The sequence below is a fragment of the Megascapheus bottae genome, chromosome 23 (genome assembly GCF_031878675.1).
Source record: "Megascapheus bottae isolate mThoBot1 chromosome 23, mThoBot2.hap1, whole genome shotgun sequence".
NCBI lineage: Eukaryota > Metazoa > Chordata > Mammalia > Rodentia > Geomyidae > Megascapheus > Megascapheus bottae.
Window position 1 is genome coordinate 24,192,303 of NC_143531.1, and position 12,561 is coordinate 24,204,863.

The window sequence follows — 12,561 nt, forward strand, 5'->3', positions numbered from 1 at the left end:
ATAAGTACAAGTCTTACCTGTTACTGTGGGTGAGCTGCTTACTACCTACTTTAAGTCTCTATATCACTGTTAAGTGACCTGCCACCAAGGTGTGCCACGTGACTTTAGAGGTTCATTTGGGAGATGTAAGCAGGTCAGTGAAAATGCAAGAATTCACAGCAAACTGAACACAGTCTATACAAATGCTACCTTGTAGTCATGAGCTAAATAAAATGTACCATATATGCACAAAGATAATAGAAGGCAATATCCCCCCTACTTCTTTATCTACCTCAAATATTAATATCCTGTTCTACATAATCCTATGATTTGGGCATTAGTTTTTGTTATCATGATATTTAAAATGGCAAAGATAAAACTAGTGGCACTTTTTCCTTTGAGCTATTTTTCCTTCCACCTCCTCTAGTCAGGCTGTGAAATTCTCTTAATTTCACTCATCCTAGACAGGAATGGGGACGATTATGAGTATCATCTGTGTAATAGATGAAAACCTCAAAGTTCCTACAATCTTCCTTTACATCAATAGGAGTCATTGCAGGGTCACTCGGATTGGACATGACCGACCAGGTACCAGTCCTCAAAAAGGGAGTTTCTGATGTTTTCTTTCTTTCTGGCTGGTAGATAGAAGTTGGTACACAGATCAATGGTGAAGGAAAACATCTTCCATTGGAAACATACTGAGATGATTATAAAGCCTGTGATGTTCAGGGCAGGCCTTTTAATGAGCACATGCTCTCTGGCTTTTGCAAATCAAACCAGATATTATAAAAGAAATCACTCTGTATGACTGAGAATATTCCTTGCTATTCCATTAGTCTTTAATTGCTTCAGGATTGAGTCAGAGCTTTCATGCAAATGTAATTAAAAAAACCCCTAACTTCTATACCATCAATATGCTTTTCCTTTGTCAAGGCTCTTCCTGCCTCCCGAGCAGCCCAAGAATTCGAAATCCGTGATACACAGAGCACAGCAATGGTCCCCAAAGTACTCTGGACTAGCCCTGCATGCCCTCAGCGATCTTGTTGGAGGGGGGTAGAAAAGCCCTGCTTTTAATTAAAACCAGTGACCTGGCATGGTGTGGCCCTGAAGTTTGACTCCTTCGATTGAACTGCATCTGGGCCCACCATCTTCCTGACCTTATGACCTCAGCATTCTGGTTAACCTCTCTGCTTCTCAGTGTCTCCCCCCCCCCCAATAAAACAGCTACAACTTTGGTGGCTGCTTCAAAGGCTTATCATGAACCACAGAGGAGACAACCCATGCAAGAGGCTTGGCTTGGCAGAAGGAAGGATCGGGAGAGGTGAGCCATAACCACTGAGGGGCACACAGATGAGCTTCTACTCTTTTTTGGGGGGTCCCATGTCTCTAATAGAGTGTCACTCTTCTGTTACTGTGACAAAATAGTTGATGAGATAAAATTAAAGGATGAAAGGCGCACTTGGCCTCAGAGGCTTCTGTTTGTGGTTTGCTGCTCACCTCATGGTGGGTTGGGAGAGAGAGGAAGAGGACATGCTGGGGTTACCTAGCTTCCATGTCTCCAGTGATCTACCTTACTCCCCCTGGGCTGCTCCTCTTCATGGAAGGTGACTTTGTGAGAGCGGCACAGGGTGGGGACCACGCCTCTAATGTACAGGCTTCTGGGACTTGTAAGCTCCAGATAATGGCATATGATACAGAAGGATCATCCAGGCCAGTGGGAACAGGTGTCATAAATACAAAGGACTCCGTTCTCAAGGACTTCATGGACTGCAGTGGATCCGACTAGAAGCTCAGAGCTGTGTTCTATGGGTGCTCATCAAGGAGCCGCGGGTGCTTGGTCCCCTAATGTGACTGAGCCAAGTGAACAGTTCCTCAGTGAAAGCAGCAGTTAAAGAATGGATGCATGCGCAGTGGTGAGTGGGAATAGTGATAGACACGGGGCAGGGAAGCCGGCCTAGCCCACGAGCACCATTCCGGAGGAGCAGAGGTGGAGCGCTTCCTCTTCCTATACTCCTGGGACTGGGGCTGTGACTTGCTCCCCACATCTTTCACTACTGAATAGTCAGTGTTTTTTTTTTTGTTGTTTTTATTTTTTGCTGAGGTCTTAATTTTCTGGAATTTGAAATTCATAAATGTTAATAACAATCAGGTGGAGGATAGGAAAAAGAGAGAGAAAATATTTTAAGGCCAGAGCTCCAGAACCATAAAATGTTCTTCCTTAGAGGAAAAGAGTATCACAGGACTTCAGGCTAGCAAGCAGCCTAAAAGTAAAAGACTAGAACCTTCTACCTATGTTGCAAGCACAAAGTCAAAGGATCACTGAATAGAAGAAATCCAATTTTAAAGCAGGAGAAATAGATATCCTCAATATCAAAAGTACACAATTTACTGTCCCATGTATGTGCCAGTACCTTTAGGCTCAGTTCATAACTAAAAGCATATTTATGTTGGAAAGAAAGAAGCTTGGCTTTGTCCTGAAAGAAAAGATTTCACATGCATGTTGAAAGAAACACCACATTTTCTGGAACAAAGGGGAAGGAGAAATAATTATAGAAAATGAGTGCTCTAACACATAATGGAAAAAAAATATAGTTTACTTAATCATCAGTGTCTGTGATGGGATGTCCTAGCACTTCTTTAAAACAAACAAGCAGGCAAAGCCAATGCAGACTGAAACAAAACAAATGGGTACCTATCCCCACATGTAGACTTGAGAAGTAATCACCTAAAACGCATCCAAGATCATGACAGTGGCAGATAGGGAAAAGGGGAAATTGAAGGGCATATGTGAAAATGTACAGCTTATGCACTGACTTAAAAGTATGAATTCTTAACAATTGAGCTCTTTGTTGTCAAGTGTGTTATGTGTTTACAATGACTCTGTGTGTGATGGAAACAATAAACCCATAACGATATGGTATGCAGCATTAGGAAAATGATATGTTGTGTGTTGTTGGAGGAAAAAGAGCATGAGAGATTGTGCTGATACTTTTAATACTCAATAACAGAACTTCACTTCAAACAAAAGATCTAACAGCAGAGGCATGCACTGAACAGCTCTTTCCTGTCAAAATTCCTTAAGCCTGTCAATTGCAGGCCTGGGCACTGATGGAAAAAGGGAAGGCTGATGAAGAGGGGGGAATGAGGATCAACATGTTTTGTTGTTGTTGTTGTTTTAATATACTTTTATTGTAATTAATAGAAGGGTTACATTATGTTTGTCAAATAGAAGGTGCATTACTTCATAAACATTGCTACCCCTTCTCATGTTTTTGTGCCCATTTCCCTCCCCATCCCTCCCCTCATGTTGTTTTGTTTTTGTTTTTTGTCAGTCGTGGGACTTGAACTCGTGTCTAAGCTCTTCAGCTCAAGGCTATTGCCATACCCCTTGAGACATAGTGCCACTTCTGGTTTTCTCGTGGTTAATTGGAGATAAGAGTCTCATGGACTTTCCATGATCCTCAGATCTCAGCCTTCTGAGTAGCTAAGATTACAGGCGTGAGCCATCGTGCCCAGCTAACATTTTTTTATATGTATAAAAATAGAATATGAAACATATTGGAACTTTTTCTTTTGGCTATCCTGGGACTTGAACTCAGGTCCAGAGCACTGTCCTTGGGCTTTCTCAAGGCTAGCGCTCTACCATTTGAGCCACAGCACCACTTCCTGCTTTTTGTGTGTCTGTGGTACAGAGGAATTGAACCCAGGGATTCATGCATGCTAGGCAAGCACTCTACCACTAGGCCAAACTCCTGGCCCTGGAACTTTTTTAAGAGAAGGGAATGGAAGTGGCAGAGAGAAAGAGACTGATAGGGTTGCCTTGTTTACATGCATGCACAATGAATGTATACCAATAGAAAATTAAAAAAATAAATGCCTAGGTAATTCTTGGTACACATTAAAAAACATGTTCAAGATTGGAGTTCCCTTTTCTGTCAGTTAAGAAATACTAGGCTAGCGCCGGGAGTTTGGCCTAGTGGTTAAAGTGCTTGCCTAGCATGCATGAAGACCCGGGTTCGATTCCTTGGTACCACATACATAGAAAAAAGCCAGAAGTGGTGCTGAGGCTCAAGTGGTAGAGCTCTAGCCTTGAGAAAGTCCAAGGACAGCGCTCAGGCCATGAGCTCAAGCCCAGGACTGGCAAAAAAAAAAAAAAAAAAAAGAAATACTAGGCTAGAGTCAGTGCATGGCTCACGCCTATAATCCTAGCTACTCAGGAGGCTGAGATTTGAGGATCAAGGTTCAGAGCCAGCCCAGGCACTAAAGTCCATGAGACTCTTATCTCCAATTAACCTCTAGGAAAAGGGAAGTGGGGCTTGACTCAAAGGTAGGGTGCTAGCCTTGAGCTGAAGAGCTCAAGGACAACACTCAGGCCCAGGTAGGGCAATAGCCTTGAGCTGAAGAGCTCAGAGTCAGCACCCAGGCCAAGTTCAAACCCATGACCCACAACAAAGAAAAGAAAAGAAAAGAGTAGCAATACTAGACTAGAACTAGATTATCTCTAGTTTAAATAATAAACTAGATTATCTTTTTACTGGTTCTTGAATTGTATAGTCATTTTCAGATCAAATTTCCATCACCTCCACGCCTTTCTCTGATTCTACGTGATTACTTGTGCTTTCTCAGTAGCTCTTTGATTCATTTCATCGAGTCCTTTAGTCCCTTTTTCCTTTTTTGTACCCCAAATGTTTAAGGACTGGCTGCAAGTATGGCTCCAGAGGTCGTAGATCAGCTATAAGCAGGAAAGTTATGGGACTGATTTATTTGCTTTTTATGTATGAAAATGTTTGTTAATCTCAAAGAAAAAATCTAAACTATATAGTAAATTTGCCTCATGATCTGTAAGCATCACAGTGTAAATACAACAGAACTATGTATAAAATACAGGAAAATGTCTATTAATTGAGTGTATTATAAAATCATAAAGCTTTGTTAAGATTTTGAAAATTAGTTTAACATTAGATAATATCTTAATATGATCCCATATGCCAGAGAGCAGACCAGAGGCTGGGGGAGACGGGGATGAAGAGGAACAGGATACCACTGTCATGTTCTTTGGTACAGCCCAGAAATCATGCTTAATAATACAAAGCCAGTGGAAAGGATCCGGGCTCTTCCCCACGCACAGACATGATGATGGAGATAGATAATTGGATTTGATTATTACACATCACACCCATGGCTTGAAATGTCACCTCCTACGCGGTAAGCATGTACAAGTATGTGGTGATTTAAAATAATGCATGTATAGTGAGGACTTCTGGCTTCTTTCATGGTCAGCGTAGGTGCCCTCTCCCACCACACATCATCTGTTATTGTTTCTTCATTCTACTTTTCAGTCCTGTGCATCTGGAAAAATCATATGGAGGAAGGTCTAGAAAGGCAATGCTTAGCTTTCTCAGTAAGCCTGATGTTTCTACTCCAACTGGAACTATGCAAATCATAGCTATTCATTTTCTGCATTATGTCCATGGACAAATTGCCCAGCCTCTCAAATGATAAACGAATGAGACATTAGTTTGGCAAAAAAAGTATTCCTCCTAGCAGATGTTTGTGGGCAACCACTCCATCAAGGAACTCAACCTTTCTTCTCAGTTTATTTATTTATATCTTATTTTCCGGTTCTTGCTCTGTCATTTGATCTCACTAACAGGATACAAAAGCCCTGTGTACCAGATGTTCTAAGTCCACACAGATGCAGTGGAGAAGAGCAACCTCCACATCCCAGGGGCGCTTCCCGGAGGGGGTTATTCTTGTCCTCAATCAGGAGCTAAAGACGCTGCGTGGGATGGGGCTCGGGGTGGAGTGCTTGTCTACCATGTATGACACCCCGGGTGTCCCCCCCCTGCACTGCAGGTATCTCTTCTGTGGGAGAAGGTGGAATGATTTTTAAAAAAAGCATGAGCATAAAAGTGTTCATGATTATCTTTGGCAGGGATGAAGTTTGTCTCCTGAGTTATATGGAAGAGAAGGTTGGACACTTGGTGAATAGAGTAGCTTCTCAGACAGGAACTAAGTCCTGGCTCTGGCACTTGGTGGCTGTGAGACCTTGAGGAAATGACTTAACTTTCTGGACCCTTGTTTCTTCATTTAAAATTTCAAGAGTAGCACAGTGTAGTTACGTTGGGAGAAACACACAAGTGAACTGGTGAGAGACACCCGTAATTAGAATTGTAGGCAATGTTCTTTTCATGTTAAATACTGGAATATATAACATCTTTTGTGGCTGTATATTTTTCTTGCATTAATTAAACTCAATACAATTGCTGGAGTGATGTAGTCTCAACTAGATCCAGTCTGCCCCCAACATCTGCACACAGCCTCTCCCCAAAGTCCTAGCTCCTTCAGAGAACAGCACTTTACAAAAATATTTAGGTAGGATGTCTGTTTTTCCTACTTTACCCACAACAGTCCAGCTTTATGGCTTCATTGTCCAGATGCAATTGGTAGTGTTTCCTTTAACTCTCAAAAGCATCCTGGATTAGATAATAAGTTTTACAGGCACTCTACCATCAGGCTGTACATGATCTGACTACCCCCAGGCTTTCCCTGTTTCATACTCCTGTCACTCCCTCTGCTGTTCCCTTCTCCCCTCTACTGACCTTCCACGACCTCCTGCCATTCCTGTAACTTTAGGCACTTCCTGCCTCAGGGCCTTTCCATTACTCTTTCTTTCATTACCTTAGATGGTAGGCATGGCTTGCTCCTTCATCTTTTGAAAATTTCCACTGTTCCACTCACTCCAAAAAACTCAATCTCACTCCTTTGTAATTCCTTTTTCATTCTCTGTTTTCAGCACTTACAACACACACTACACATTTACTAATGTACCTTGCATTTCATCTGGCACTTCTGGTAGAATGCCAACTCCATAAGGGTAAGGGTACTAGTGTGTGGTTGGCGTCTGTGTCTCTAGTGTCTTTATTGTTTGAACTAATGAAGGAAATTTAGAGAAGCACAAATGAACCCGAGTAAAGAAGTGACTAAAGAGTTGGTTTCTCTATGGCCTGGAGTAGTAACTGGGGCTAAGATAATTGGAGTCCTGTGCATGTGGCAAGGATTCTGAAGAATGCGACTTGACTCACTCACATTATTGGCCTTAGGTCCAAGTACGTTGTTTTGTAAGTTTGAGCATCACTGAAACTCTTAAGAGTTGTTTACATTCTGAGAAGTGACAGGGGTATAAATTTTTTTTAGTTAAAAAATATTAAAGTGACCTTCAAATTTCCACAAATATTTGTGCGTATAACATTAAGGCTTTCTCAGAGCACTTTTGATTTTGCATTCAAATCTAAGAACACTGGGGGCTTTGATCCTTCCAAACTTAAATATGTAAGTCAGAGCACATATCAAAAATATGTAAGTCAGAGCATATATCGAAAATGATCACTAAATGGCACATTTTAGCTTTACTATTGTCCTTAACTTTTTAGCTTGAGATAGTTTTCCTAGCAAAAAAGAGACTTAGTTAAAAATATAGTTGTAGCTATAGAAAAGAATTCCAAGAGAAAGTTGTAAATCCAGAAGGCAGTTGTAGAATTTCTGGCACTATGTCAGATTTGTTTCAATGAGATTTCTTAAAACATTCCTTATGTAACCACTCGAATCTTTTATATCAGCTTCAGAGACTATGTACTCTGTTTTCCTGGTCATCTTAGTTTTCACACTCTATTCTAGCTATATATATTTTGTACAAAAATTATGCAATGCAATGATAAGATCACCATATACAAATAATAGTCTAAAACAAAATAGAAACATCTGCTTTTAATGAACAGAAGAGCGGAAATGAGGCAGTAGTTACCCACACCTACACATTCACACAACCACACCACACACACACACACCCATTTACACAAAATATAGCATGTGAAGATTCTTTTCTCAAGCCTGAACCGTGTCTGCATCTTTCTTTTATGCTGCCACTAGGAATCTGGCGAACTCTTCTCTAAGGGAGGAGTCTCCTCATCACCCATGAATCTGCTCACCGCTCACCACCTGGCTAACAAGAGTGGGGCTGGAACCACTTCTCTCTCCCCTCAGCCCTGGGAACAATCTCGCAGTCCTGATGCTTTCCATCCCCCAGTTCTGCCACAGGACTCGCCGTCCTGGGAGCCAAATGCTGAGGGTTAGCAGAGTAACCCCACATGAGAATAATTACTGAACATGACCATGAGAGAAAAGCAAGGAGGCTCCCAGACACAGGAAACGGCAAGTCAGAGGGGAGGAAGAGCTGGACAGGGTTCTGAAGGCTTCCCAGACAGCAACTTCCTTATAACACACAGAAAACGGGCTAATAAATTTATCACTCTGTCATTTCATATGTACATTTATTCTTAAATCAGCTAGTTAGCATAATGAATTTTTGCAAGGCACGCATCTCTTAGCGATGCCAGAAAATCAGCCTGTTTGCTGGTCTCGGAAGAGCAAATAAAATCCTTTGTGAAGCCAGTGCTCATTGTGACATACTAAATCACTTGTACGTTTACTGTTTCCATCAAAATCACAATTACAGCCCATGCTGAGTGAATGGACACTGCACAGGAATCTTGAGAAGATCATCACTGACTATCCCTCAAGACAAGGGAAATTGCTTAAATGGCACAATGACTCCACTTTAAGAAACAAACTCAAGACTTTCAGAGACAAAGGGAAGAGGAACCGTTCTGCTGCTTGGAGCTGCTGTGTTTCTCATAAGTTCTCCCACATTGCAAACCCTGAGGCATTCTGGTTTGCAGGGAAAAATGTTCAACAAACAAGTCTGTTTTCACGTCTGGAATTGCTTGGGAGGAAACGATCTAAGAGAATTAGCTATAGAACATTTTCTTTTTTCACTCATTTGTTGAATGTTCAGTGTGTGTGTGTGTGTGTGTGTGTGTGTGTGTGTGTGTGTGTATGCAAAGTGTGCCTGGACTGACCTTCTTGCTTCCAGGGTTTTGCTGGTCAAATGGAGCTAAGTGTCTCATGGATTTTACTGCCCAGGCTGGCTTTGAACCTTAGTTGACACTTTTTAAACTCAGGGTCTCAAGAATCTGATTAGAAGGCCCCAATCAAATTAAATCGTGACCCCAAGCATTACTGAGCACCAACTATGTTTAAAGCATTTAAGGTATAAGCCTTAGCAATCTAATTCTGAGACACAACTTGCCTGGTATGTGGCTGTGTCAGGACAGGACTTTTGTAAGGGTACCCCTTGTAGATAGTTTCTCATGGCTCAAGATGCTGAGGGCTGTGTGAACAGAGACATAGTTTGCCCTGGGTGAGAGCCTCTGGTTTCTCCAGTGCTCAGATCCTATGCCAGGACAACACATTGGAAGTGTTGACTTATTATTGCAAAATATTCCTGGCAATGTCACACAGAAGCTGTGGATTGTTACAGAAAAGAAGCGCTGTCCTCCACGTGAGGTGTAAGGTCCTCTATGTGGACGTAAGGCCGAGTCAGGAATTACCGGTAACTAGATCTGTGACTGTGGTTCTTATTTATCCACGGGATGCCACACGCCAACAGGACACATGATTCGACTACCCCACTATTCACAGCAGCCCTGCCTCCCAGCCCCTGCCACCAGAAGGTCCTATGTGCCAAGCGTAGAGCTTCTTCTAGAGGCACTATTTGTATACCTTTTATCCTGCTCTTCTATTCATGTTTCTGCATGAAGGCCCAGGCGTAGTTTATGAGAATATCCAGATATATGCAAGTGAGATGTTAAGAAACTTCTGGAAACTCAGGTATGGATGACTCCTTTCCACATCCACAAGTATCCAGAACCAAGCCCCTTCTCCCTTCAATGCAAACCTTACTTTAGGCTTTCCATTGACATAAATATAATCCTATGAGTCATGAGAGAATAGAATAACTGAATTTTGTATTTCTAAGTCAAAGTTGCCATTTGTTAATTGGGTGTTAGTCTCGATCCCCCAACAGAAATAATCTTTTTTAATAATTTTTTTGCCATTCTGCTAAATGGAAACGTTTCAGGAACATATTTATTTACTTGGCTAAATTTTTGTATTTCTCAAGACTAATAAAAAAAAAACAGGCAATACAATTTTCTAACAAATTCAATCCATCTCTCGCTATAAGCTTGGGTGGCTGGGAGGCCTGCTAGCTCTTTTCTTCCCTCCTTCCTGTTGTTGTTGGTCTTCTCTTGCCATCAGTGATGTTATCTGTTCTTTTTAACAACTAAAAATTAGTGTTATCCTTTGATCAATTTAGTAATAGCTTTTTCCCAATGTTACCATTTGAAAGGCCTTTGTATGTTTGAAAACCAAGAAGGCAGCTGGCATTCGTTTGCTTTCTTGTGTTTCTTCTGCTCGGCATTGTATTTTCTCAGATGGTGTGATATTCTTTTGTCACTCATCTGGGATGGTGTATGTCAGCAAGGCCCAGAGGAGTTCCTCTTTCTTAATGCCGCAAAGATGGCTCCAGCTCGAACCCATTCATGATCTAAGATGTGCAAAGCCTGTGGCAGCAGCTGTTAAGGAACTGCATTTAGTCTCTCTGAGAAAGTTACCTAGAGCCCAGAAAGATCCTTAGGGGTAGCGATGACATTCCTACCTGAGCAGAGCATGCATGTCAGGAAGTGGAAGGAAGGAGGTGAAGGGTGGCCAGACGGCTGACCGGGTAGGTGGTGGAGCAATGAGGATACCGGGTAGGTGGTAGAGCAGTGAGGATAGGAGGGACAGCTCCCCACTTCTGAGAAAGCTGTGGCATTGTTGAGTGTAACATCATTCATGATAGGTTGGGGGAAGAAACTGGTTAAAGGAAGCTCTGAACACTCCCTCTTCCATGCCCACAGGCCTCCTGGCACCACCCATTGTCGGCAGTGGCCAATGATGCTTTTCAGTGGTGTTTCCCATCACCACCCCTTCTAAGTAGAAGAGTGGAAGAGCTCATGGTGTCAAGACAACACCACGATGCCTGTCTCCTTCTTGGGACATTCCTACAGCTGACTCAGCATCTGGCTTGCCCTATGACACAGTCTTCACATGTCATTTCTACTTTCACTGACTGGACAGACACTCCTTGGAAAGGAGGACAAGACTGGTGAATAACTTGGATTTGAAAACTCAACTTTCTTTGACAAGTATGAGAGATAGGTTCACTCATTTTTCCTTCAATACAAGTCTCTTAATAGTGGGTAGGCTAAAGGTGCATCTATTCTTTTAGTAAAATATTCTCCAGATATAGATATTATTGTCACAGATCCTTAAATACAGTGGTAAAGTGAACTAGACAACTGTTACTTTGCCCTTTGATATGGAGGCAGCGAACTGGATGTGGTCAGAAGAATCTATAGGTTAGATACACCAAAGACTTCCAAGTCTCAGAAGCTTCAGGAGGAAGGGGTGCAGGCTAGAAATAACAGGCTGGTCTCACATTGCCTGGAAGAATTCCTTTCGACGGTCCTGGACAGAAGTAAAAGGAACAGCAGTGACGTATGATTCCCTGATCAGGGTAGAGGATGGCAGAGAGACAGAGACTATCCGTAAATACTGGAGGATGGCAGAGACATATAGAGACCATCCCTAAATACTTGGGCTTTCTTAGCTCATTACAGGGTTTTTCTCTTTTACTCTAGAAGATGACTAAGGAATATATTACTTTAATCTTAAAGACTTACTTTCTAAAATTAGTGTTAATTAAGTGACTCATATTACATTTTGATAAAATGGTATTACACAACTTTACTCCTATGATGTAAAAATACTATAGTCTAACTATCCACAGTATTTACCACCATAATAAAGTGCATAGAAGTATAGGATCCCAAAAGAGGAGAACCATGTTAGTTAAATAAAAATGTGCAGTTTTCTATCTGTTCTACTATGAATGTGAACAAAAGTTTTAGTTTGGTTTTTACCAATTTGGATATATTTCAGACAATCTGATTGTGGAATAGAAATGAGATCTAGTCTGGTGACTGGCAGTTATACCTCAGTGATGGGCAGGTTTCTTTCTCAGTGGTTACATGTATACATTTTCCAAAACACTGCTTTCTGTGCAGTCAAATCTCTGTCACGTGTTTCAGTGTGAATTGCAGAAGGGAGTCGTTAACTCAGGGATGGTGAATTATTGTTTACAACAATACTTTAAACTTAGTTAAAACTACTGCCTAAGTATGAACAATCAATGCTTAATATGCCACACTCTAAGAGTCATGCCAACATTTCCAAATCTGTCATTAAAGGGAGATGTTGAGGGTCAAGTATCCATGGCAACTCACAAATGGAAAATTAAGAACATTGTGGAAGAAAAAAATAAGTTCTGTAGCATATGCTAAACATTTTAAATTAATTATATGTTCTCAACATTGCATCCCAGTTTGGTTACAAAAGCCTGCTTTAAGTTCAAATAGAAAACACATGAATTCATGCTGTTCTGTTGAAAGAAATGGTAGGTTTAAAAAATATTCATTATGTAATTTCTCTAATTTTGTGAACAGTATTTGCTATGGATTTGAATGGCTTTTATGTATAATTCTTATATTCATCTTTAGACCATTGATTTTTCTGGTGGGCTAATATAATTTCATCACTTTAAGTGCCTCTATTGGAAACTGGCTCTTCTACTATACAATT

The 12,561-nt window shown here is 41.3% G+C and overlaps 1 protein-coding gene and 1 long non-coding RNA gene across 2 annotated transcripts in view; one reads left to right on the plus strand and one right to left on the minus strand.

The window, feature by feature from the left end:
* Ednra (endothelin receptor type A) overlaps nucleotides 1–12,561 on the minus strand; it is a 38,793-nt gene that overhangs the window by 20,657 nt on the left and 5,575 nt on the right. The window lies entirely within an intron of this gene.
* On the plus strand, nucleotides 4,978–8,295 carry LOC150047452 (uncharacterized). Its single transcript, XR_016539399.1, has 2 exons — nucleotides 4,978–5,184; nucleotides 7,909–8,295. It is a non-coding gene; the product is annotated as an uncharacterized LOC150047452 (long non-coding RNA).